The following is a 27,126-nucleotide window of genomic DNA, read 5'->3' as shown; positions in this document are numbered from 1 at the left end:
CCCTGACCCCTCCCCCTGATGCCGCCCTCAGGCCACGCAGGAGAGCACAGCTAAGAAGGCTCTGCAAACCGTAATAAGGTGCAAGTATTATTATTATTATCGTGCCAGCACCCCGTGACCCGCGGGACCCCAGCCCCATTTCTGGAGGGAAGCACTGCCATGAACCAGCGCTTCATCCCCAGCTGAACACGCGTGGACCGTGGGTTCCCGGCACGAAGGACGCGACCCAGGCAGGACAGGCCCCTGGCCCGGTCCCAGGGGCAGACCCGCACTAGACACAGGGTCAGGAACGCGGCCTGCGTCCCGGGGGACCCCTCATCAGTGTGGACTCGAAGCTTCCCGGAGCCCCTGTTCGGAGCCCCTCCTGAGGTCAGGTCCACGCCTGGACGGCCAGCTGAGTCAACACGCCCCCCCCGCAGACACCTGGGCTGCGGTTCCACGCGGAGGGGGTCCCGGTTGTAAGGACGGAAGGTCCAGTTCTCCCGACGCCACAGACCAGGCGACGTGGCCCACCCTCGCGGCGTCTCCGGCAGCTTCCCCGTAACCACAGCAGTGAGGCCTGCGGTTCCCGCCACAGACAACGTGCGGACTACGTGGGTCTTCTCGGTTCTCCTTTCACTGACCCCTAAACCCGCAGCACCATAAAAAATTACTCGTGAAGCCTGGGATCGAATCTGCGCACACATTTTAAACACAGAAGCAGAAAGCGCGAGTGGCCACGTACCCTTCCCTCCTCAGAGAGACGAGCGACACCTTCACTTTAACTACGGCAAGTGGACAAGCCGGTGCGGAGCGACGGGCCCGGGAGCCGCCGGGCAGGGACAGCACCGCCACCCACGTGGCTGCCCGAGAGGCGGGGGGCGTCCCAGCGCGCCGGGGGCTCCTGGGGCAAGGAGTGAACACGGTACACCAGGACGTCACGCACTCCCTCATCTTTAAATCGTCACTGATTATCATCGATCGTTACACGCAGCTAGGCAACCGTAACCACGACGTCCGAGCGCGCGTTCAGGCGCAGGCTGGGGCAGGCCACGCAGCCAGGACGGCTTACGAGGGTCCGTGCAGACGGGTCACGGGCACCGCCGGTCTGTGGATGGCAGCGGGGGTGACGACGGGGCACAGACTCACCCCTAACACACCTACGCACACGCGTGGAAATGCTAACGGGGGCAAAGCAACAGAGAAACCGTTCCACCCGCGTGCCCGTGCCCGTGTCCTCTATGGCCTCCGTTAACTTTTACAGCCTCACGAAGGCAAACAGGTCAGCCTGTGACAGACGGACGCACCTGTCACACACTCCAAGCTCTATCACCTCGTAGGCTGTTCTGCTGAGTTTAGTGTTTTCTACTCAGGTAGCCTGCGACGGGAGGTCCGCCTGGCTTGCCGGGACAGGCATGTTGAAGCCCGTGGCCCTCGCCGGACACGCTGCCTTCGAGAGTCTGTGGTCACCGCAGGGAGACAGACACACGGCCATTTCCCCGTCGCCCGTACGACACTCACCTTACAGCGGAGGCAGCCCTTACGTTACGGGCAGCGCTCACCAAATTTATAAAATAAGTGTAACCAACACACTCACTTAAAATCGAGGACTTGGGCGATTCCATCTCCATTTTATGGTTTTGTTCTGATGCATAAAAAGCACAACCCTCGAGCGGAGCGTCCAGTTCACAGGAGCCTCCTGTAAGTCCCACAAGGGCAAGAGCCACATCTGACTGCCGCCGTGCAGTGGCTTCCCCGTAAATAAAGGGATTAGAATTAAACAGGCTCAGACGATTGAAGACTACAGAGGTGACCACCACCACGGCCCTGCTCTATGACGTAGAGGAGGAGCTGTCAAACGCCTGGGAAAGGGCCCAATGGTGAACCTGTGAGGCCTTGTGGGCCCTGCGACCACCGCTGGAGCTCCTCGACCCTGCAGCCTCACACCCCTCCACTCTGCAGCTGCGGCACAAAAGCAGTCCTGGGCGAGCCATAAACAAGTGAGCACGACCGCGCTTGAATAAAACTTTATTTACAAAAACCAGATATGGCCATAAACACATCCAAATCCCATGGGAACCACTTCCTTACAAGGAACATTCTAGTCCCTAAAGGTTCAAAGCCGGGGCCTTGCAGAATTCAGGCGGACGTGGGCCAGGCCTCTGTGCTGGGACTCTCAGGTGCCCGGCCCCCTTCCTGTCCTGGGGCAGGCCCCACCCACACAGCCTCTGAGCCTACCTGCCGACCCCCCAGCACAGCCGGCTTCCAGGGAGGTGCCCCCTGGCCCACCCAGCACAGGTGCTCAAGAGCACTCTCCTCCGCCAACACCTAACAGCAGCGCCTACCGACTAAACATCCCCTGACTGCCCACGGGCTGACACGGCACACGCCCGCCTGCGGGGCTGCAGAAAACCCGAGCCAGCAGGGAGCAAAGTGCAAAGGGACATGCGGAGTCCCGGGAGGAGCGCAGCACTCACTACGGGACTTGAAAAACCACAGGCTTCTCCTGCCCGAGCCTGCGCCTTGCGTCTGTCACCTGGATTCCCCACTCATGACCTCAGAAGCTGAGCACGGGCTGCACGACCAGCACTGCCCTGCTGTCGGCACAAGGACGAAACCCTGCGTGGCCCTCATTCTGCTGGGGAGGCTCCGGGGAGGGGAACCCCCCACAAAATTACCCGTATGTAATGGACTCAAGAAACCGTTTCATGCTCACACAACAGGATGCTCCATGGCAATGAGCAGCAACAGTCTGTAACTATACGAGACGATACGGGCAACGTAATACACGGTGGGCGGGAAAAGCCAGACACAAAACACCACCAACTGCACTGAAGGCCACACACGCACACATGCGCACTTGGGAGTCAGGAGCGTGGTTCCCGCGGGGCGAGGTGGTGTCCAGGGTCCGGAGGGGGGCACATCCTGCCCCCTGACCAGGGCTGGCCACACGGAGCGCTCGGGCTGTGAGAGTACCCTCAGCCGGAGGCTTAGCAAGGTGTGTCCTTTCTGTTCACATCCCCTGTTTCAACGGAGAAAAACCACTAGCCCAGGAGCAGAGGGCTAACTGAACCCCACACGGGGCCCCGGCACCTTCCTCTTCTCCGTCCACCCCACACGGAGCCCATGTCCTCATCATCATCTTCTCAAGGTCCAACCAGAGGCCAAAAAGCAAAAACCACACCGGATCATGCTGACAACGACAACTCCTGTCACGGCTCCTTCACGATGTCAGAGTCTTGCAAAGAAACCTCACCCGTCACTAACTCTGTGTTCCACATAAGACACGAGGATGTAAGAGGCCTCCACGGCCCTATCCGGCTCACTTCAATACACTTCTTTTAAAATAATGCTCCAGGGATGCCCGGGCGGCTCAGCGGTTGAGCGTCTGCCTTAGGCTCAGGCCATGACCCCGGGGGGTCCTGGGATCGAGTCCCGCATCGGGCTCCCCGCAGGGAGCCTGCTTCTCCCTCAGCCTGGGTCTCTGCCTCTCTCTTCGTGTCTCTCATGGATAAATACAATCTTAAATTAAATAAATAAATAAAATGAAATACCGCTCTAAATGGGCAAGTGTAGTTCGTACACACCCAACAAAGTGCCCAGGTTCCCAGGGCCCACGTGAGGGAGACACCACAAACACACAGCTGAGAACATGGAACAGCAGGCAGCCGCCCGCCGTGCAGAACCACCGAGCGGTGGCAAGTGATGGCGTGGCTGGCCATGATGTGTAACAACCTACAGCTCTAATCATAGTGAACACATCGTTAGGGTTTTATGGAAAGTTTCAGTTCAAGTAGTCCAGTCACAGCGTTGGAAGCCCCTGCGAATGTCTCAAACGCTGGTTTCAACACAGTAACCTCGACGAGACGTTACCAGCTGGCCGTCTCACGCTCTCCTGGGAGTTCAGGTGAAAAACCCTGGGAAGACCTTCGATCACATGCAAGCCCAGAGACCGGTCTACTCGTGAATGCTGACAGGGAAGAGCAGTGGTCAGACCCATGGACCTAACGCCGGATGCCACCGCGCGGGTGCAGGCGGGCAGAGACCACGGGAGGGTAACGTGGCCGTCCTCTTAGGCGGGGCACATGTGCAAGTGCACATCCCAGTCCTAATATGCAAACGTCCCTCATATCAAGCAAATTCATACTTCCTATCCGCCTTTAAATAAATCCCTGTTTGGGATTTCAAACATTTTTGAAACACGACTTTATTTACATCAGCTGTGAAAGGATCATAAATTCAAAATCACACCTTTTAATAGGAAATTATAACCATTTAATTAAATGACTCCACACCACATAGTTTATGAATGTTCTAAAATGCCTCTCAGGGGCAAATGTCCCCCCTTTTAGGAGCTACAGCCCTAAGAACGTAGGATGAAACGTCATGATGCCTGCAGCTTAGTTTCACCTTCCACGCTTCAGCAGAAAAACGTACGAGCCCGCACACACGCACACGCGCGTCTGTGGCAAGATGCTGCCTGCTAGCTGTAGGTGGTGGATGCCCCCAATCTCCTGCACAGCCTTTTAGCGCTTACGTAGGTCTCATGTCTCTATGATAAAAAGGTGCACAAAAACGTGTACTCACCCTTCAAGCGGATGGCCGACGTCTTCTCCTCATCAAGAGCGAAAGGCTAACTACTCCCAAAGGCACATTCGAGGCCGCTCATGCTGCCCTCATCCTGCAAGCGTAAGTGAAACAACACGTTACCACCAAGGATTTTTATTAAATTAGAGCTAGGGATCCCTGGGTGGCGCAGCGGTTTGGCGTCTGCCTTTGGCCCAGGGCGCGATCCTGGAGACCCGGGATCGAATCCCACATCAGGCTCCCGGTGCATGGAGCCTGCTTCTCCCTCTGCCTGTGTCTCTGCCTCTCTCTCTCTCCGTGTGACTATCAGGAATAAATAAATAAAATCTTTAAAAAAAAATAAAATAAAATAAAATAAATTAGAGCTATTTCGGTTGACATATGTGACGAGCCTCTGGATTAAAACGGGTCTGTAAATATTTGTCTTTAAGCAAAGAGAAAAGTGAAGAGAAAAAAACTGATCCATCACATCCTGAACGTGGGAAACAACCGTCAGCCTCACCCCCTCTCGGCACTTTTAACGAAGAAACTCCTGATTAAGTTTAACTCACACCCATTTGAAGCCAGACGCATGTGACGCAGCCCAAACCTGCCCTGGGAAGAGAAGCGGAGCCTCCGGGGCCAGAGCCGGACCGTGGATCCCGCAGACGCCACGGGGGCCCTGCCCCGTGCACACTCAGGACCGACCCCCACGAGCTCCAGCCACACCGCGGCCTGTGCGTGCCTCCGTACGCACCCACCACGGCGCACGTCCTCCCGCGGCCTGTGACGCAGGCAGAGCTTATGGGTTCCGCTTTCTGAGGACGCAGCCAAGTGTCGCAGACGACGCAGGACAAGGATGCTGGACGAGAAAACACCGGAGGGGGAACCTCTGCTTAGATCTTCTGACCCCAGGCTCAAGGCTGCCTCAGCCTACAGGCGCCCCCACCCCACCCGACGCTCTCTGAAAGCCAACCTCAAGGCCAAGAGGGCAAACACATCCACACGCCCCTTTGGGGGGGGGGGTGCACTGCATTTTGTTCTCTGAGGAATAATCCTTGTTGGGGCGCCTGGGTGGTTCAGGTGGTGGTGCAGTGTCTGCCTTCAGCTCAGGTCATGACCTCAGGGTCCCGAGATCGAGTCCCACATCAGGCTCCCTGCAGGGAGCCTGCTTCTCCCTCGGCCTGTGTGTCTCTGCCTTTCTCATGAATAAATAAAATCTTAAAAAAAAAAAAAAAATCCACAAACGGTTTTCCCTCTGAGTGGACGCACGTCTAGGGTCCCATCTTCCTGCGCTCACATCTAACGGGATTAACTCCCCTGCACTCCAGCCAAATTCAAGGCTAAAGCAGGAGAGTCCAATCACCTCAACACAATAGTGCTGGGTTGTGTCAGCAGAGCGCTGATCACGTGTCTAATGTTTTCACCTATGAGACCGTCACTTGCAGTAACCAACTTTAGGTGCAGTAACCCTACAAAAAATACTCAGGTTTCCTTTATACGAGAAGATGTCCCTTTTATAGTTTAGCTAATTCAATTTCTTAGGTGGCAACAGCCATTTTCACAATAATGATTTATGAGTCTAGTAAAAACATGCAATCAAACTTTTCCATTGGCAGGAAATACAAAAACTGAGAAATTCTTTCCATGTGGGCAGGAAGGAGAGGAAATGTCACTGGATCTCAAGGAGGCTCACGTCAGGTCACCGAAAACAGTGGGGCCGGTGACCAGAATCGGGTCGTTCCAGCTCAGATTCTTGACAGTTCTGGTTTCCTTACACCCGTTGACCCCCGTGGGGTGGGAACCATCATCACACCCATGTTACAGGTGAAGGAGAGTGAGGTGCAGAAGCGGTTACGCTGTGCACAGTGGCGCTGCTGGTGAGTGGAGGCCGTCTCCCCCAGAGTGCAGCCTCCTACGCCCCTCAGGCAGCGCCTTCAGTCCAAGGCCACCAGAAGGCCCGCCACGGTCACGACCGCAGCGGCGGCTACACCGAGCCGAGCACTAGCCGTGGGCCACACCTTCTTTGGCTCCAGAGTCTCAGCAATTCTGCCAAAACCGCACAGGCCACCAAGTAAGATGGGGGAGATGCCACGTGAACCCCGTGTTGGACCTCCGAGTTCCGCTCTGTCGGTGGGCCTCCTGGACCTACTCAAGGTGCCTGGCCCGGGCCTGTGGTGGCACGTGCTGGGAGGAGGCGTGCCGGCCTCCTTGGTGACTGGTGGGCAGACGCCGCCAGGCCCCCGGCTGGGGATACTGAGGCAGGCCACAGTCAGAGCCCCGGGGCTCAGACCGCCTCCACACGGGTCACGCAGGGCGCAGCAGCCGGCCTCCCACACAACGTCCCCACCTGTGAAGTGGGGCCCCTGCTGTGTGGCTGTGGGTTCCAGACGCCTGCAGGAGGAACGGGCCCACGCAGGGTGGGCATCACACCCACGCCTGAGTAGGGGAGCATGACGCCAGTGACGGGCCAGGCAAGGCCGGGAGCCCACGGCAGCCCGGCCTCGCTCTCACATCCACAGCCTCGCGAGGCGCACGGCGGGTGGGCTGACGACCCGCACAAGGTCACTGCTGCATCACACAGCTCTGGCTCAGTTTCCTCTCCCGTCCTGCCCTCAACAGAAGAACCCTGCCAGCTGATCACCCGGCGATACTCCTAACGGTCAGACACTCGTCACGTAGCACTGGAGCCGCAACGGACTCTAAGGAATAAACATTTGGCTCATTCGGCTCTTCTATTACCGGCTTTAGAAAATCTTGGGCACTCATCTCAAAAAGCAACATCTCTTCAAAGTACTTCCGGTTTCCTGGAAATCATCCCAAATGAGCTCGCCAACAAAGAGAACATCTGACTAAATGGCTAGCAAATGACAGATTAAAAAATTTCCAGCAACAGTGGCTCAGGGGCTGAGCATCTGCCTGTGGCTCAGGGCGTGATCCCGGGGCTCTGGGATCGAGTCCCGCGTCAGGCTCCCTGCTCAGCGGGGAGCCTGCTTCTCCCTCTGCCTCTGCCCCCCTCCTCTCTCCAGCTCATGCTTGCTCACATGCTCTCAAATATTTTTTTTAAAAAGTTAAAGAATTAATTGGCTGATTTAGTTATGCTACCGGATAAATATAAAGATTGCAAAACTGGGGGGGCGGGGGGGTAACGACGTGTGGCTTCTGGAACAGAGCGTCCAGTCAGCCAGCAGCAAGCTCCACGCCCCGGCCCTGCTGCATCTACCGGGAAGGGAGCGGCCCTGACCAGCCCTGGTGTGCGGGCTCGGGGGGGGGGGGGGGGGGGGGGCGGTCTCCAGGTCTGCAGCCTCCCTCCCCAAGAGCAGAGCCCGCAGATGCGAGGACGCGCGGAGGCCCCGGCCCGCTCCCACACGCACATCCCCCCACCCCAGCCCGGCCTCGCCGATCACGCTGCGGCGGCTCCACGCAGAGCAGGTTTCGGGAAGGTCAGACTGCTCCCCGCCCCCGTACGGCCTCCTCGCTGTGCTGAGCGCCTCCCACGTGGCACACAGCACGCCAGGCCGCAAGAAGAAGGCGGTTTTTGCCGTGATCAGAGCGTGTCCCTCGGGAAGCGCGGAGGAGCCGGGGAGCCGCGGGGGACGAGCGCGGCAGGTGCAGCACCTGCGGGGTGGCGCTGGCCGGGCTGCGGGAGGGGGGCAGCAGGGGGCTCTCCCATGGCCGGGAGCTGGGAAGGACGGACCGCCGGGGAAGGGACAGACCGCAGAGACTCACAGCTGCTGCGCTCGGGCTCTCTCCCAGGGGCACGTCCCGGCAGGACCTGCACATGAGCACCGCTGCAGCCTGGAAGGGACGTGACGGCAGCCGAGAGGATGGAAGGAAGGAGGTCAGCGCAGAGAGCGGGCAGGAGGGTGCAGGCTGCGGGCCGGATAAATGCGAGAGAGAATCCAGACAGCAAACGACCTTCCCTGGTGCCTGGAAGGGCGCGGCGGCACCCGAGAAGCCACCGCAGACGGCCCCCGGGCTGCCCCGACGACCCGCAGGGACGGGCGCTTTCACGAGGTCCCGGAGGGGGGCCAGAGCCGCTGGCAAGGCGACCTCGCGGGCGGAGCTCAGTCCGCACACCCGTGACCGGCCGGTGCCTCGGGTGCCCCAGCACGCGGCTGCTCCCTTCAAGCCCACGGCAGCGGGACTGCAGAGAGCGGAAGGTGGAGGCCAAAGCTCAGTGCCGCGCTCCTACCTCCTGGGCAGTGAGAATGGAGCTCACCTCAGAGGGCGAGGCTGCCCCCAGGCCCGCAGCCCCCCCCCCCGCCAGAGGGGAACCTCGGGGCCCTGCTCCCCGGCCTGCGCCTTCCCCCAGTGCTCCCTTCTGGCCACAGGCTGCAGGCGCCCTGCACCCCCAGGAACACGGCTCCCAGCGCGGAGCTCTGCTCCCAGCCGGCGGCCTCCAGTCCGTTCCACCTCCCACCTCCGAGGCTGCAGGGACAGGGAGACCGTCCCGGTTTCCACAGGAGCATTTCCGAATCACGGCCCCACAGCCCGCACCTCCCAGGGGCCCTCGAGGTTCCCGGAGGACGGGCCTCACTGGCCTCACAACTGTATCCCCGGCGGAGAGACCAGCAAGATATTCTCCCCTCCTGGAAGATGCTCTCCTGTGATGACGTCACGTCGGGGAGGACGGAGGGACAGAGAAGGACACACGGTGTCCGCGTGGGGCCCGCCCCGCCCCGAGCGCTACCGGGAACCAGAGAGCAGACAGGCGGACCACACGGATCTTCAACCTACGGCCCACGGACACGAGATATTAAAAAAAAAAAAACTGTATACACACACTCCCCAAAACACATCAAATATGCAAAATATCTGATAAGACTATGGGCGTGGGTATATATATATGTTCATTGTACTATTCTCTGTATTTTTCTAAATGTTTAAAATAGTTCATAATAAAAAATATTTAAAACTATGAAAAACAAAACATAAAGCCACTACTCCCTGCACAAAGAGCTGGCCAGTCGGACTGATTCATTTGCAAACCTTCTAGAAACAGAGAAAATCTTATCGTGATCTATTTTGTTTTTAACACCATGCTCCACAGCTGAAAAAGCCACCAGAACAAGATGGAAATGAACAAATTTAAAAGATAGGAATCCAAGCGAAAAAAATCGAGGTTTTCATTCAGTCGAGGCTTCCCTCATGCTCCACCAAACCCTCTGCAATGGAAAATAATAAAAGAATAACAGGAAGACATAACCACTTCCTTTTTTTTTTAAAGAAGGAAAGAGGTTTTGTTGGGGTTTTTTGTTTGTTTGCTTGTTTTTAAGAAAACTCTAACCCCGACGTGGGGCTCAAACTCACAACCACAAGCTCCACCGACCGAGCCAGCCAGGTGCCTCGTAACCACCATCTACTAGGCTCTGGCCTCAAGAGGGAAGCCCTGCGCCCTGCGCCCCCGCGGCTGGGCCCCTATGGACCCAATCCCCTAACACCTCACGACGGGCACGCTGTCCCCCCGTCGCTGCTGCAGGCCGGCAGGCACCCAAACCTGCGTCAGGCAAGAATCCATCCATCACACTGTATGCCGCCCTACGTCTGGCGTTCTCGCACTCGTTCTCCACAAACTTCTGCGCCACACGAACGAGCCCATCTGACATCATCTCCACCAGGCAGTTCAGTAAATTAAAAAAATAAAGAAATCCAAGAAATCAGTCTTTTAAGATACGCAGTGTCAGAATCAGTACCTCCGAATGTTACAGTGATAAAGAAAATTCAGGGTAAGGAAAATTGTGCAATCCTCTCTAGTCATAAAATAAGTACTGCATATTTTAAATTGCGCAGCCATAGAATTTGAAGGGACCTTAACAATGCGCTGGCAACAAACCCCTGAGACACAAAGACTGAGTTCTTGAACTCAATTCCTAATACTCTTTATCTCTAAACATTTGTTACTGCGAAGTGTGCAAAATTTGTGCTGTACGCCGCGTCGGAGGAAGGGGGCAGGCTAGAGCACGTGGGAGCAGGTTGAGATTTTAGAATTTACTGAATTTTTAAACATTAAGTAGAGAATGAAGCTTGAAATCCGTGCCATCTGTCCCAGCCGGGGGCTCAGCCATCCTGGAAGTGGTGTACAGGTCAGAGGCCAACGACTGGCCCTAACCTACACCCATCAACGCCCTGCACTTCCCGTCCCTGCCCACGCAGCCGGCATTCTGGGCTCACGCCCTGACCGTGCCTCCCAGGCAGCGAGGAGCCCTCAGTCAAGCCCAGCAATGGGAGCCCTCTCCCGGCCAGGCCCCCAGCCCCACAAGACCCGAGCTCGAAGGGAGGGCACGGGTCCCCAGGCGCGGGCCTGCACACCGCAAGGCTGAGGGGTGGGCCTCGGGGAACCATCACAGGTCCAAGTCGGGTGGACGTGCCGGGGAAGGACTCACAGGACGGGCCCTCAGGACCCGTGAGGACGAAGGAAATGACAGCAGTGAGGTCCAGGACCGGCGACGAGGGGAAGGATGGGGATCAGCAATCTCGGCGGCGTGGTCAGGAGTCTCAGACGGAGGGGGCTCCGCGGAGGGTGGAAGACACAGACACGGGGGCACACGCTGGGGGCACGTGCCACTTCCCTCTTCATATCTCAACCTCCTCGGAAGGGGGGGCCCACTCTCCCCAGCAGGGGTGAAGGCACCAATCACTTGTCCCCACCCCCGTCCACCAGGGGACACGCAGGCAGGAGCCCCGTGTCTCTGCCACGTTCTCGCCACCAAACGGCACCACGACCATGACTTACGGGGCAGGGGCAATGCAGCAGGTGCCCCGCTGCCTCCAGCTGTCAGGTGCACAACATAAGCCGAGTGCACCTGCCACCCGGCGACTGCGCGTCCGGAATCAGAGGCTGTGCGCTCACCTGCGGCCTCGAAGGGCTCAGGGCACTGAGGCCCGTCATCGCTCCGCCCAGACCTGGCGCTGCGGATACCCAGCAAGCTGAGCCGAGACGTTAAGTCAGCCGAGCCCGCGCTTCCCCTCCGAAGGGCACTAGCTGCCTGCCTGCCAAAGCGTCTATGTGAACCCCAAGACGGAGGCTCGCTCGTGCTGTGGCTCGGTGCACGCCCCGCACTGGAGGCAAGGCCTGGAGCACAGAGCCAGCCCCGACCCTGCAGCCGCCACACGCACCGGAGCGAGGAGGCCGGGCCCCAGGCCACCGCGATGACACGCAAGGGCCCACGGCTGTAAACACGCGTCCAGTGCGGCTGCCCTCCTGGACGGCCCGAGCCCCGGGCAAACGCGGGCAGCGGCAACACAGTGGCCCGACGCTGCCCCAACCACGGCGAATGTCGCTAGGCTCTCATCGGCCCCTAAGAGCACAAAACGTTTCAGGTCTCCTCCACAAACAGGAAGCCAGCCTCCCACATCTGCAACACGCCGCCCCAGCCGGCAGGACGACCTGCACCCCCGCACCCCTGCCCGCCTCCGGCCCCACAGGTGCAGGAAACGCGTGCATGCAAACCCAGAGGGTCCCCGCGGGAGGGGGGGGAGCAGCCCCTCCCAGCCACACCGCTGTCCCTATCGAGAGTGCCCGAGACCAGCGACGAGCGCCCTGCGCAGCACTGCGGCAGCCCCTCACCCCGGGGCCCCAGCAGGTGCCTGTGACGTGCTCAGCGGCCCAGGCTGAGCCAAGGGGCCGACAGCTGGGCCCCAAAGAGCAAATGCCTGGCGGTTTTCCCAGAACACAGACAGGCCTCGGTGAAGGCCGCCGCCGAGCTCACGGGCCAGCCCGCGCTCACGCACACTCTTCCTCAGCGTCCCGTAAGCCTACCTCGCCGGGGAGACCCAAGGGTGAGGATGCCCGAGTGCGCCCCGGCCAGCGAGCCTCACCGCTCAGCCCCGCCAGCCCCGCTGTGAGCCCGCAGGGGGGCGAGCGTGTCTAACAGTCACGCGGTCACGGTGTCGCCTCTCACTCCACAATCGACGGGAGCGAGAGGGACGTAGAGCCGGTGCGTAACGGGCGCAGGATGTCCGCTCGGCGACGAAGTCCTGGAGGGGGACGGGTTAGGGCTGCACAACACAGGAGTCCACTTAATGCCACGAACTGTACACTTAAAACTGGTTAAATGGTCAATTTTATGTCACGTCTACTTTACTATAATTAAAATAAGATAAAAGATGTTTGTAGTCTTTGGCAGCAAATCACAGATTTGGAACATTCCCAGTCACATCCTAGAAATAGTGTGTTTCAAGCCCATAGAAATAAAACGTACATTGCTACATATCTAAGGACCCACCAGAGCTGTCCGGCTCCCGTGCTTCCACACCCAGACCTGGTCCTGGGCTTCGATCTGGAAGGCTAAAGACCTGAACGCCTCTTCGAACGTTTCTGGCGCCCCTGACCTGGCATCTGACGGAGGCGTCGCTGCTCGGCACGGCGACAGCAGCATGCCAACGAGGCCCATCATCTGAATATTTCCTATTAGCGTCAGAAGAGTCGATCCCAAATGTCTGTGAGCGTTCCAGGTGAACCTTACAAGAGCTCTTCACCAAAAGGACCCCTGGGTGGCTCAGCAGTTCAGCAGCTCAGGTCATGACCCCGGGGTCCTGGGATCGAGTCCCACATGGGGCTCCCTGCGTGGAGCCTGCTTCTCCCTCCCTCTGCCTGGGTCTCTGACCCCCCCCCCCCCCGGGTCTCATAAATAAAAGATTTTTTTTTTTTTAAAGATCTCTTCTGCCAAACATGAGCCACATGACGCCCCAGGGAGTGCCGCGTACTTGTGACTTACACAAGCACGTATGTACCTACGACACGACAGACGTGCTGGGTGTTCAAACAGGATGGACCGGCCGGTTATCACCCATTTTAAAACGCTGCTTGAATAAAATTCGAACAGTACCTTGCAGGGCGCCGAGGGCACACAGCCTGCTTACGAACAGCATCGCAGAGCACGCTGACCTGACAGCACCCGCTGCTAGAGGTGGGGCGCCTGGGGGGCGAGCTACCTCTCCAGACCCGTCGGTCACCTCCTCCAGGGAGGACACTGAAGCCGGTGCGTGGCCAAGTCCAGATGCAGAGGGAGCCTGGGAAAACAGCGGTTACCTCGAAAGGCAGTGACACGGCCCCGCGGTCCCAGGGCCAGGGCTCGGGGGTGTGCTCTCCTCTCAGGGGCTGCGCGAGGCAGGAGCCGCCCACAAACACGCTGGGAAGAAAGCCCTACAAAGGCAACAACCTCGCCTGTGCCTCTGAGGTCCCCCACATACCCTCTTTCGCAAGCACCGCGCCAAGGAGGTGAGGGGCCACCTCCACAAACCGCACCCTCCTCGCCCAGGACGAGGGGAGGACCCGCGGACAGGCGAGTCTGCGACTTGACAGGGTCAGCAAGTGGGAGGCGGGCGCCCCTCTGGTGCGTTACGCTGACCGCTGGCCCACACGTCTCCACATGCGCTTCCTCTTGCCACCCTGTCCCCCCCGCGGAGCCAGCCCCGACCCGGCCCCCGCTGGGACTCGGGCATCCTGTGCCACGGCCCCGTTATCATCTCCTAATGATTCCCATGAAATCTCAGACTCCCACTTGCATCCCAGAAGCTCATTCTAGAGCCGTGAGATTTCCTTCTGGCAAAACAGGTCCTTTGAACATTCCCTCTTTTGGCATTTGGCCTGTTCACCGAGCGCACACCCAGTGATCGGATAAAACCGACGGGCGGGACGCAGGCCAAGACGCCAACCGCGGTTATCAAGCGGAGCTGGGACTCTGAATGACGTTCTGTTTGCTTACGTGTTTTCTAAATGGGGGAGAAAGACAAAAAGGAGGGGAGGGTGGGGAGAAGGCGGGAGGGGGTCTTCTAAAGGGAAACCAAACCCAGGCTAGAAGGCAAAGGTGGAGCAGCCTTCGACAGCCTCCCTGCCCGGGCGCGCACCCACCCCAGCACCCACCCGCCCTCGCACAGCCCGCGCCCCTGAGCGCTCGGCAGGCCACCACCCGCGGCGTCCTGAGGTCCGTCCTGAGGTCCCCCGCGGGCTGCCTTCCCCAGGGGGCCACCCCCAGGAGCAGGCCCCGCGCCTTCCCAGCCTCCGTGGTCTACACGGCCAGCGATGGGAAGTGCACGCTGGTTTTTAGCCCCCCTCTGCGTGGAAGAGCCATCCTACAGCGACCGGAGGGTCGCGCTGTCACCCCTTGAAAAAGGTGCCACCTGGACCGGGATCCAGACCCCGCCAGGCTTCGAGAAGGGATCCAGACCAATGACTTCCAAGGGGGTATCGTGCTCCCTGTGGCTGCAAACACCACAGACGAGAGGACGTCAGGGGCAGGGGCTCGACGGACGCGGGCCCGAGAGAGGTGCCGGGGACAGGAGGCAGGGCGGGGGCGCCCCACCCCAGAACCACGCACCGCCAGCCCTCCCCCCTGCGGAGCCTCGCACCGTGCGGGGAGATGAGAAGGCTGCGGGGAAGACACCTCCGGGACGCCCTCCCGACCTCTAGGAAACCGGCGTCAGGTCAGGGACTCACGGGTAAAGGGAGACGGGGACAGGGCTTCCCAGGGCCAAGCTGCCTGCCGGGAGCCCCTCTCTGCACAGTCCCCCCCCCGAGAACGTGGACACTCTGAGAAGGTGAGTGGGACTTAGCTTCGTCCCCAGCACACCACGGGCCTGCTGAGGGACACACGGTGCCGGGGGCACCGGCCAGAGGAGCCGCCAGCCTGGACTCTCCACAGAAGCACCACGTACCTTCCTGCACGTGACAACTTTATAGAACAACTTTCTATAGGATCATCCTTCCAGGTAGCATTTTCACGGGCTGCCTGGCATTCCCGGCGTGGACGTTCGTCGGCTGTGGCACCGCTCTGGGGCAAACCCGAACCGCTCCACCTACTCACGGGCGCGTACCCGTGCCAGCCCTCCCAAAGGTCACCCTCCCCGGGGCCTTCAGTCCAGGGCCGGACGCCGGGCTCCCAGGCTCGAGTCCTGCATAGGGCTCCCTGCTCAGCGGGGCGTCTGCGTCTCCCCCTGCCCCTCCCCGCTTGCGCCCACACGGTCTCTCCCCCAGATAAATCTTTGAAAAAAAAAAAAAAAGCTGCCCTCCACACACTCACCTTGAAGGACAGCCGTCGTGAACCCTATCACTGGCGTAAACTACGGGCCCTCCTAGCTAGCGCAGGGGAATCTCAAGCGGAGCTCTGACACCAACAGCCCGAGGCCTAAGCGTGCCCTGCACACCTACCTTCTGCACCGTCCGGCCCAGGGTTCACCGTCCCCGTGGCCCCGTGCGACGAGCCACACTGGGCATCCCACCCGCCCCTTCTCCCTGGCGGCAGCGGGCCCGAGTCCTCGGGGGAGCAACGGGCCCTGTCGAGTCCCCTGTACCCCCCAGACCCCGGCGTGCACCGCCTCCCCCGAGGGGCCCTCCATCAGTCCCTCCAACAGAGGGACAGGCAGGAACAAACACCCTCCAGCAGACACTTTAACTTTCTTTAAAAAGGACCTTTCAGAGATCTTTGCGGTGAATTTAGCAGCCGCGTCAGACACCCCACGAGAACGCACACACCCCAAGGTGCGGCTGCTCCCAGCGGCTTCGTGAAACCCGCGCCGAGGCAACGGGGCTCGAGCCGTGGGCTCCCCTGGCCTGCCGGGGGCTCTAACTCAGAGGCAAAGCGGCTGTCGCCGAGGGCGCCGTGGAAGCCCCTAACCCCGCGGCCTCTCCAGTCACTCGGCTGTCGCGACACAGGCAGCAGCCACAGGCCAACGTCACACGCCCCCTGCGAAGGGCAGCGCAGCCACGAGGCGGCCCGGGCGCGGCGGCGTTACCGGGTGCCACCCCCTCCCTGGAGGGCCCGAGTGGGCGGACGCCGGGCCACCACCTGCCCTCAGCCTCGCCCAACGTCAGGCGGCCGCAAGGATTCTCAAGGCTCCAGCCCGAGACGGAGCCACCCGACAACGACACGGACCTTAGGGCGGAGAAAGCGAACGAGCGGGGCCAGGACAGGCTCTGGGACAGGCTCTGGGACGAGCGCCGTAGACACGAGCAGGACAACAGGCCCCGTGGTCAGAGCAGTGGCCACCAGGCTGGGCGCAGATGCCAGTCCCGGCGCAGCGGCTCCGAGCGCCGCTCGGCCCCCACCGTCCAGGGAACGGTCCACACCACCCGCTCCTCACAGGGGCTCCCTCCGTCACAGGGGACTCTCTGGGTCGCCCCCTGCCACCGCGTCCCAGGACAGCCGCCTGCATTGCTGCAGCCACACACGGGGGACCCACCTGACCACCCCGCAATGCAGGTGCCTCGATTCCCATCGCATGCGGGACAGCCAGTGCCCCCCAGATCCGCTGCCCCGTCGGGCACCCCCACCCACGGGCAAACTCCAGGCTGGCTCGGGGTCCTCGCCCTCCCGCTTCTGGTTACGAGAGGACCCCCGTCTGGCACCAGCTCACGGTGGCTCAGGGGGTTTGCACACTCACGGTGCATGCGCAGCCAGGGACACCTGCCCCCACAGGTGCCATCCCCGGTGACCTCACCAAGGAAGGGCCTCGAGCTCAGCCCAACGAAGGCTGCGGGTTCTCACACAGGCCAGGTTCTCTCCACGGCCTTCGGTCCCAGGGCCTGGGCTCCAGCACAGCAGGCCGCCGGCTCCTCCCCACCTCCACCCCCCAGCTCCCCCTCCCCCTCCCTCCCCAGGGTACCGGCTCCCCCGCTCCACCACCACCCCCCCCCCATCCCCCACCACCTCCACCCCCCAGGCCACCGACTGCCCTCACCACTTCACCACCCCCCTGCTCCCCCCCACCCGTCCACCCCCAGGCCATTGACTCCCCCACCACCTCCACCAGCCCGAGCTCCACAGAAGGAACCCACTCGGCTTCCTCTGCTGCCGCGCACACCCGCCCCCGTGCCCCACACACACACACACACAACAGAACACACCTTCCCCCCACCCCCCGCACCCTCTCCCCCGCCGAGGGTCATGAGAGTGGAAAGCTCTCTGCCCAGCGCCCCTTCCCGTTGCACCCCTGCACTCCCCTCAGCCACTTCCCTGGCCTCCGCTGCCGCCCCCACTGCTGGGAGGGTGGACCCCGGCCAGCTCTCCCCCCTCCTCCAAGAGCAGTCTAGGGGAACCCCATCCGCCACCTTGCCCGCAGGGTACTTGTGCTCCTGCCTCACCATCCCCAACCTCGTGACCCCAGAGAGCTCGGTCCCCAGCACCCCTGGGGGAGTGGGGCCTGGGGGGAGTCCCCACCCCACCCACCGTCTGAGACAGGTCACGGACTCTGAACGACCAGACAGCCCCCACCCTGTACCTTTAACAACCTAGAAACTACAAGCACAAGCACTCGTGGCCGTGGCCGCTCAGGAGCGTGGTCCAGACACACAGCTCTTATTTCGGGGGGAAAACACCCTGAAACAAGATTCTTTTCTACAAATAAGATAATAACAATGGGTGACCCGGGGCTCGTGCAATCCAGGACCAGCTGACTGGCTCCGAAACCGCGCACAGAGGAGCGAGCTGCCCAAGCTCAAGGCCCAGGCTCTGGCACAGGTGCCGGGCGTGCAGGGGTCTGTAGGGCCATGCAGCAGGGCCTGGGCTGCTCCCTGCCCTGGGGGACGGGGAGGGGGAGAGGCGAGGGGAGGACAGCCTAAGTGAGAAATGCAAACCACTGCAAACAAACTGAATTTGGAATTTAGAACTTTGCCAAAGATTGTGGGCAAATAAAATAAAATAAAATCTTGTTTCTGATAAAGAATCTTTCTTTAAAACACTGATTTACCTTAAAGATAGAAAGCCATTCATCTCCTCTGGGTTTTACGTTCCAGGAGGTACTAAACCTTAGCCACCTTTTTTAAAGACAAACCGTGGAGTGCCCGCTCGGACTTCCCACGCGGTTTCCGGGCGCAGTGCGACTCCGGTTCCCCTTCGCTGGCTGACCACGCACGGCAGGCGCCCCCGACAGTCCCCTCTGCTGTCCACCTGGAAGCCCCGGGAGCAAGGGAGGAAAGACCAGACCAAACGGCACCATTCCGGTACCATCTCAGTGACCTTCCCCCATGTGCTGGCACCCCCGGCGCAGCCTCCCACCCCTGGCCCCAGGGGGCTGCACATGCAGGCACCAGGCTGCAGGCACCACCTGGCCGGGCACTCACCTGTGCCCGTCTGTCCCCCTGCCAGCCTCCCTTCCGAGAGCCCAGATCCCATCTGTCTCACCTCCGTGCCTCTCGAGGCTGAACGAGGTTCCTGCCCACTGCGGCCCCTCGACACCCATTTACTGCCACCGTGAACCCCAGGCTGCGAGAAGACCAGACCCGGGCATCCGGCCACCTCTCGTAGGGGCTCCCGGCGCTCCCCTGGCCATCCCCTCCCTGCCAGTCATGTCCCCTCCCCAAGCAACACCCCAGCTGCGGGGTCAGGGGTGGGTGGCCCCACAACTAGCACAGGGAAGAGTCCCCTTCCTAAATACCATTAACTGGTGTGTTTTCCTCTGAGTTAGAATCTAAGTTCTAATGTCCTAAAAAGTCTTTCAAATCTAAAAATTTCTCACTTCATAGTCTTATGCATAACGCTGTTCCCAAAGAGGAAAATGCAGACTCGGTTGCAAACCGGAAAACTTTTGCCATAAAAACGCCGTTGCTCCTCCCCGAGGGCTTTCCCGCGTGTGGACCCTACACCAGGACGGGATGGGACACAGACCCTTCTTTCTCCTCCTTTTCTTGACGGGCCTTCGTACCACGGCTTCCTACTACAGTGAGGCCAGAGGAGAGGCTGCTCGGGCTCGCCACCGCCACGATGTGTCCTCAGCCACGACATGTCCTCACGCACGGCTCTCTTCCCTGCGCCCCAACCTTTCCTCGGGGAGAAAGGACGGGACAAAGCCTCCCCGTGCCGACGGCAGAGCGAGGCGGACCCTACCCAACATGCGGGGCACCTCCCCGGATGGGACGGGCACTTCATGCTGCTACAGGGTCTTGAACTGCCCTCCCCAGTTCTCCCTCCGCCCTGGAAATCCCCGAGTTCGGAACCTGGGCCCGGACACAACCGCAGGCTCCGCGCTGGTCTGCCCCCCTCTCGCCGGCCTAGAGAGCAGGACGGCGCGCTCAGCGCGCAGTGTGGCCAGTACCTGCGGTGTCTGAACCTGGTCCCACCTGGTCCCACCTGGTTGGCAGGGGCCCCAAACAGGACGATCCCTCAGGGCTTCTTCCTACGCTGTTGGGCAAATGACCTGTGCCCCACTGTCCCCAGGTCCGAAAAGGGAATACTAATACTCTCCACCTCGCATGACTGTCCCAAGGGTCAGGGGCTCAGGCGGTCTCGGCCACGTGAATCCCTACGATGAATACGCCTTGGCCAGAAGGTCTGCTGAGCTTCCTGCCTGAGCCCTGACGTCCACGCGCTCGTTCCACAGCCCTGATGGAGGACGCGTGGGCCCCAGCAGGGTGGCACCGGGCCCCACGACCCCTCGAGGGCTATTCATGCAGTCTACAACCCGCGCGCCCTGCGCAAGCCTGGCAACGAGCACAGGAAGTCCACCCTACAGAACTGTGGCTCCCACAGGTCTTTCTGGACAAAAGCCACCCAGCTCTGGGCATAAGGCCTGGTGCGCGTCAAGGAGAGACAGGAGGAACACGATAAATAGTAACAGAAGGAGTCACAAGAGTGACATTTATATTGTGATTAACTTGTGCCGGGCACTGAGCACCTGACGGACGTTACCTATGTGGTCCTCACGAGGACACCGTGAGGTTAGCTGCGGTTACCACACCTGACGGTGAGGGTCAGGGAAACTGAGGCACAGCAGGTTTCCATAACATGCCTAAGGTCCCATGGGTCCTGAACAGTAAGGCCAAGCCCTGAACCCACACACTCGGGCTCTGCCCAGGGCTCTGAGCCACGGCGCCACACAACACACGGCTGCTGGCCAGCCGAGCATCTGTCCGCCACTTGTTACCACGTTTCCCAAAGCAATGACTGCGACACTTACATTTAGGCACAAAACTCACTGCCGTGGGGTTGAACCCACTAGGCCCTCCCAGCCCGGGCAGAAATGCTAACGCACGTGGGGTCTCGTGCTCTCGTGCTCCTGTCTCTGCTCTGGTTCTACCCAAGCCAGGCCGCGACTCACAGAGCAGCACACCTCCCTTCTCCCAACTCCCGGGACACACCACTTGACCCGCTATATACCGTCTATACCACAGAGTTCTCTAACGGCTCTCCCCCACGGGACTGCCGGAGTCTTGGAAGGTACCACACTCTCCGTGAAACCCCACAAAACTGGGTGGAAGCCCGGCCTTGCCCGCATAGACGTAGATGAACCGGGGGTCCCACGGTTCACCAGTCGGCTGATTCACTTCGCTCTCCTGACACTCCTTTGTTACCAATCGCTAGGAAGCAGGACTGAAGTGTGCAGCTATTTAAAGCCAGCATCAGGGGAGCTCTAACCCAACAGCCGCTGAACTGCAGCTGTTTCACAATCTGCAGGTCCTTCGCCTCAACCTGATCCCCCAGGGCCCCGGGAGGCTGCTGGGCTCCAGACAGTAACCACGGGGCAGTCACTCAAGGCTGGTGAATGGAGGAGGATCCGCCCCCAAAGCCTGGACTCTGCCCACCTGAAAGGTTAAGACGAAGGAACTACCCTCAGAGCAACACCTTCTACCTTTGCAAACAACAAAAACCACCATCACCATGACAGAAAACCCTGAATTCTGTTAAAAAGTCATTTGTAAGAGATGAGATAACCATGTTCATGGATAGAATGACCCAGATGCCCCTACTTTCTCACAATTTAAACAAAGATTCAGGGGCGCCAGGAATCCCTGGGTGGCTCAGGGGTTGAGCGTCTGCCTTCAGCCCAGAGTGTGATCCTGGGGTCCCGGGATCAAGTCCCGCTTCGGGCTCCCCGCACAGAGCCTGCTTCTCCCTCTGCCTGTGTCTCTGCCTCTCTCTGTGTCTCTCTCATGAATAAATACATAAAATCTTAAAAAAAAAAAAAAAAAAAAAAGCCAAGATTTAAAAAGTCAGTATCCTGAGTGAAAGGAGCCAGAGACAAAACAGTACCATACCCTGTGGTTTCACTTACATAAAGCTCTAAAAATGCAACCACGACTGCACAGTGGCAGAGAGCACACTGGGGGCGCTGCCCAGGTCTGGGGACACAGCGGGGACGGAAGGTCGGGGCGCTGGAAAGGCTCAGTATCTTCATGGTGCTGGCTCCCAAGTGCGTACATCTGTCGGAGTCCATCAACTTGTACACTCAGAACGGATGTAGTTATCAAACACAAATTACGATTCTATCGAGTTTTAAAAAGAGGCTCGTGTGTGCACGTGGGAACCCCGAGTATGAGAGACGTGGCTCATAGTCGCCTCCAAAACATTACGGAAAAAGTACACAACTTAGTGATGTAGGAAAAACTGGCTCACAAAACGGAAAGGAAGAAACGGCACCAGATCCCCACTTGACACCACGTGTGAAGATAAACCCCACATGGGTAAAGCCCTCGCTGTGAAAAACAGGAGTATGGAGCTGATGGAGGAAAACGGGTGCATCCCCGTGAGCCCCGGGTAATAAGGAAGATCATCGCCAGATCCCTGAAGCGCAACATAAGGCAAAACGTAATGGGCTCTGTCGAAACACACACTTCGGAAAGTGACCACGGACAAAAGGTGACTGACAGACGGCAGGACGGATTAACACGTAGAACATGCAAGAAGCATGTGCAAGTCAGCCCCGCAAGAAACGTCCCACAGCAGGGTCAGAGGCTCTGGGGGCTAGGAGATGCTCACACGCACCGAGAAGTCACACACCCTCGCGGGATGCGGGGCATCAGCCCTCCACGCACCCCCGCGGAGGCCGGGCTGGCGGCCTCTAGTGAAAACAGGCGTGCTGCTTCCTTCCGCCCAGGTGTTCCACTTCCGGGCACACGCCCTCACGGGAGGGTGTCCAAGTGTCCCCACTGTCACAATCCCCAGACGATCGGGGTCTGCCCCCAGGGTTTCTGAGCCAGATCGAGGTCGGGGCCCGAGAATCCGCCTTTCCTAGCAGGTGCCAGGCGATGCGGCTGCCGCTGGGCTGCACACCGCTGCGCCAGAGACGGTCCCGCATCCACCTGGAGAAGAAGGCACACAGGACGCTCATCCCAGCTCTGCGCGGCCGAGGCGAGCCAAGTGTCCCTCGCCAGGGAAAGGGGTGATCGAGCTCGTGCACGCACAGCAGCCCAGCACAGGAACCAGAGCAACGCACGAGATCGCACCTACGCGGACACAGAGCTCCCCAAGTCCTGAACAAAGTTCTCCCCGCTTTTATGCATGGCTGCAGACTCCCGGGATGAACACTGGGATGCTGGATGAAATGGAAACCCGGTGCGACCTGCAGCACAGCACCACTTGCGTAAGCTGAAGACGCACACGCACGAACACCATCTTTAACGGGGACGCAGACACACCCAAGGACACCTCCAACCCGGCGGGGAGAGGAAACGGAGTAGAAACGAAGCGGAAAAAATCAAACCAGAAAGGGGCTTTGCACAGGGGGCATCCTGCGCCAACAACGGAGGCCGACTCTCAGCACCTCACGTCTAAGAGGTAAAAGGCGCCCAAGCGGCTCGAGGGTCCACTGGCCTGCATTTGCACGCAGGGGCTGCTTCAGGGGAAGCCCCCAGGACTTTCCAAGTCTCTTCAGCACTCGGAGACGGAGGGGGACCCTTCTGACACACAAGCCCCAGAACCCAACCTGCTACTGAGCACTGCATTTTCCCACCTTGACGTATTAGCATTTAAACAGAGCTGAGCCTCCGGCTCCTTCTCCGTGCACCTGTCTGTGCCTGTGTCTACAGGTGCGTGTGGGTCTCTCTGTATCTGTGCCTGTCGGGGGGTGGGGGGGAGCAGGGGGGAAAGCCTCGGGAAGGGAAGGGAGCAGAGCTCTCCCGCAGGGACTCAGCCAGACTCGCTGGCCAGCATTCTATTCTGCTTCACTGAAACCAGAGGTCCCTTACGAAACCAAGCCCTTCCTGGCCCTTAACCTTCCCTTCCCCTTTCCTCACCCTCCCCGCCCCTGCATCCCACTCTGCTGCCCACCTCCCACATGCAGATGGCCGCATCACCTGGGGTCAGACTAGCTTACCAAGTGACAAACTTTACAGCCACAATGCCCAGAATGTGGGCAGAGACAACAAAGGACCATTTGTACTCCTGACCAAGGCCCTCTAACACAAAGGCCAAAGCCTTTAGCACCAGGCATGCCCTAACAGTTCTTCCAAAAGACTGGTTATTGCCACCATAAAAAAAAAAAAAAAAAAAAAAAAAAAAAAAGGCAAAGAAAAAGCCATCCATGACCTGTCACACCCCCTCAGGGGCACACAGCTTTTTCCAAGGACCATGGAACAGTTCACCACACAGAGTGGTTTCCACAGCGTAGGGGACGGTCAAAAATAAAAAATCACCGCTGATTGAATTTATGTGAGAAAATGCAAAAGATCCTTCTGGCAGCAGCTCTAAGCAAGCAAGCCCATGCCAGGAAAGTATGTCTTTAGGGAAAGAAGAAACAGATGAACAACTGGAGGAAGGAGCAGAAGAACAAAGTTAAAACGATGCATAGGCATGAGCTGGCCCGACACTCACGCCTCCCCCAGACAGGGGAGCCTATCCCCCCGTGCAAACAATCCAGGGTTTTTGTTCCCCAAACATGGTTTTGTCTTTTCCACTGCAGCACTTTTCACGGGATGGCAAAGGTCTAGGAGTGCTAGAGTCTTCCTGAAATGCTCTGTATAGAGACCGAGCACATTTGATGTGCAACAGGAGTATGTTTCAGCTTTTTAAAGAAACGTAGGATCGCTGTATGTAGGAGTCCTTTTAGATTTTCATGACATGCGTGAGCAAAGCATGTGGTTTTCTTTTCCAGCTGAATACAGGACCTGCCACCACATGAAAATTAAGGGACTTAACCAGGAAAACAAAAAGGTAAAAAGATTCAGTTTTCGAGCTAAAACTGAATGCCTTTGGTCAACACAGGCAATTCCAAGTTAGGAAAACAAAGTTCCTAATGTGCCAAAACTTAACGACGAGATTCTGTTAGGATTTTTTTTTTTTTTTTAAAGGACAGCTGAATAAGCACTCACGGAGCATCACGAGGCGGGCGCTGTGCAAGATGCTTGGGATTCTCCAAGGAACAAGATACTGTCTTAATAACTGTGTCCCTTCATTTTAGTTTAATCCATCCCTTGAATTAATTTCTTTAAAAAAAAAAATGCCGTCAGATGTCTTAAATAGCTTACCACCAGCCCTGCAGAGTTACAGAAATACATCCTACTATTGTATTAAAAATGTTAATTTCTAGTCTCTGAAGCAGAACAGAAGAAAAAGCCTCTTTCTCCACTTTGCACACTGCCATCGCTTCCTACAGAGTAACCCGCCCTGCTTTCCACCGTGCAGGGTAGCAGCTGGCCACCTCCTGCCATCCAGCAGGTCACAGGGCTGGAGAGACTCAAGCACACGCCACCTAGTTGAGGAGACACAGCCAGGAAGACCAAAAGCGCTGAGCCTCCAGACTCAGAGCAGCAGCAAGATAAGGCCACGGGCCGCTCTAGGCGGGAGGCAGCGCCCGGAGGTTCCCCTGAAGCTGGAGCCTCCAACAGGCGGGCAGGCTCGGCCGGGCTTCAGAGCTGGAAGGCTGCCACCTGCTGAATCACCAAGCTGCCCCGGCTTCCCTGGGAGCCCTGACCCAACGACAGGGACCTGAGGGCCCCGCTCCTCTGTGCATCCTACAGCCCCACCGCGGGACGCCTGGTGTGGCCCCTTCTGCACGGGCCCAGGCACCTGCCAACCCCTGGCCCAGGCACCTGCCGAGACCCAGCCCGGGGCAGCCCCTTCTGCATGGGCCCTGGAAGCTGCTGAGCCGGCTTGGGGCGGCCCCTTCTGCAGGGCCCAGGCACCTGCCCACCCCCGGCCCGTCCAGCCCCTCCTGCATGGGCCCAGGCACCTGCCGACCCCTGGCCTGGGCAGCCCCTTCTGCATGGGCCCAGGCACCTGCCCACCCCCGGCCCGTCCAGCCCCTCCTGCATGGGCCCAGGCACCTGCCGACCCCTGGCCTGGGCGGCCCCTTCTGCATGGGCCCAGGCACCTGCCCACCCCCGGCCCATCCAGCCCCTCCTGCATGGGCCCAGGCACCTGCTGACCCCTGGCCTGGGCAGCCCCTTCTGCATGGGCCCAGGCGCCTGCCCACCCCTGGCCTGTCCAGCCCCTCCTGCATGGGCCCAGGCACCTGCTGACCCCTGGCCTGGGTGGCCCCTTCTGCATGAGCCCAGGCACCTGCCCACCCCCAGTCCACCTGGCCCCTTCTGCACGGGCCCAGGCACCTGCCAACCCCTGGCCTGGGCGGCCCCTTCTGCATGAGCCCAGGTACCTGCTGACCCCCAGTCCGTCCGGCCCCTTCTGCATGGGCCCAGGCACCTGCCCACCCCCAGTCCGTCTGGCCCCTCCTGCACGGACCCAGGCACCTGTTGACCCCCCACCTGTCCAGCTCCTGCTGCACGGGCCCAGGCACCTGCCGACCCTGGCTCAGGGCGGCCCTGGCACCTCGCCGAGCCCTCGGGCAGCAGCCCTCCCCGACACCCCGCCGGCGCCTTCCCCGAGCCCGAGCGCCGCAGACGGGGCAGGACGGCGGGCCTCCCTCCCGTCCCTGTCCCCGTCCCCGTCCCCGGGGACAAACTTCCCTTCCGGAGCCGCCTCCCGCCGCTGCCCGCCCCCCCCCCGCGCACCTGCCCACCCCGCGCCGACCCCCTGCCCCGCGGGCGGGCGCCGCGGCCCCGACGCTGCCCCGGACGCCCCGCTCGGCCCGGCCCGGGGCCCGCACCCCAACCCCCACCCCGAGGCCGCGGGACGCCGAGCCCCCGCGCAGGCCGCCCCCGCCCCCGCCCCCGCCGCCCGGGCGCCCGCAGGCCTCGCCCACCCCGCCGCCCCCTGGGCCGCCCCGACCCACAGGCGCTCCGCGGGGCCGCCCCTGTCAAGCGGGCGCCGGGCGCTCGGCGCTGGGGGCGCGGGGAGCCGGGAGCCCGGGAGCCGGGGCGGCCGGCAGCGACCCCGCCGCGACCCCGCCGCGACCCCGCCCCGGGCCAACTGTCACGCCGCCGCCGGGCCGTGGGGTGGGGGTGGGGGTGGGGGTGGGGGCGGGGGCGGGGGTGGGGGCGGGACCCCGCCGGCCGCCCTCCGCCCTCCGCCCTCCGCCCCGCCCCGCCCCCGCCGCCCCCTGCGGCCTCGCAGCCCCCGCCCCCGCCCCCGCCCCCGAGTGCCCGCCAGGTGAGCGCGCGGCCCGGCTCCGGCTGCGCCCCCGCCCGCCCCCGCCCCCGCCCCCGCCCCCGGCTCACTTGCCCGGGAGCCGCCGCCGCCGCCGGGATTGCGCTGGCCGAGCCGCCGCCGCGCACCGAGGCCCGGGGCCGGGCGGCGTCGGGGCCCCGCCGCGGGATGCGCTCCCCGGGGACGCTGCCTGTCCCGGCCCGGCCCGCTCCGTCCCGCCGCCGCCGCCGCGCTGCTGCGAACGCTTCCGACTCGCCAGCGCGAGCCTCCGGCCGCCGAGCATGCCCAGTCCGCGGCCCGCGTCGGCCCGGCTCCGGGCGTCCGCTCGTCCGGGTGTTGGCGGCGCCCGGGGAGGGGCGGGGCCGCAGGGGCGGGGCCGGGGGGG

At 60.6% G+C, this 27,126-nt stretch overlaps 1 protein-coding gene across 5 annotated transcripts in view; it reads right to left on the bottom strand.

Moving 5' to 3' along the window:
* Positions 1 to 26,838, bottom strand: part of SGMS1 (sphingomyelin synthase 1) — a 251,021-nt gene extending 224,183 nt beyond the window's left edge. For 3 of the 5 annotated variants that reach the window (XM_077874860.1, XM_077874861.1, XM_077874865.1), the window contains exons 1-2: positions 26,813 to 26,838; positions 4,567 to 4,660 (exon numbers count right to left, since the gene is read on the bottom strand). The gene's annotated coding sequence lies outside the window, so the exon portion shown is untranslated. The remainder of the gene's footprint in view (positions 1 to 4,566; positions 4,661 to 26,812) is intronic. The other 2 variants (XM_077874862.1, XM_077874866.1) reach the window with 1 other exon arrangement.
* Positions 26,839 to 27,126: the final 288 nt, after the last annotated feature.

This window comes from Canis aureus, chromosome 27 (genome assembly GCF_053574225.1).
Source record: "Canis aureus isolate CA01 chromosome 27, VMU_Caureus_v.1.0, whole genome shotgun sequence".
Lineage (NCBI taxonomy): Eukaryota > Metazoa > Chordata > Mammalia > Carnivora > Canidae > Canis > Canis aureus.
The sequence above is the reverse complement of the archived record's forward strand: the minus strand, read 5'-3'. Positions and strand labels throughout refer to the sequence as shown.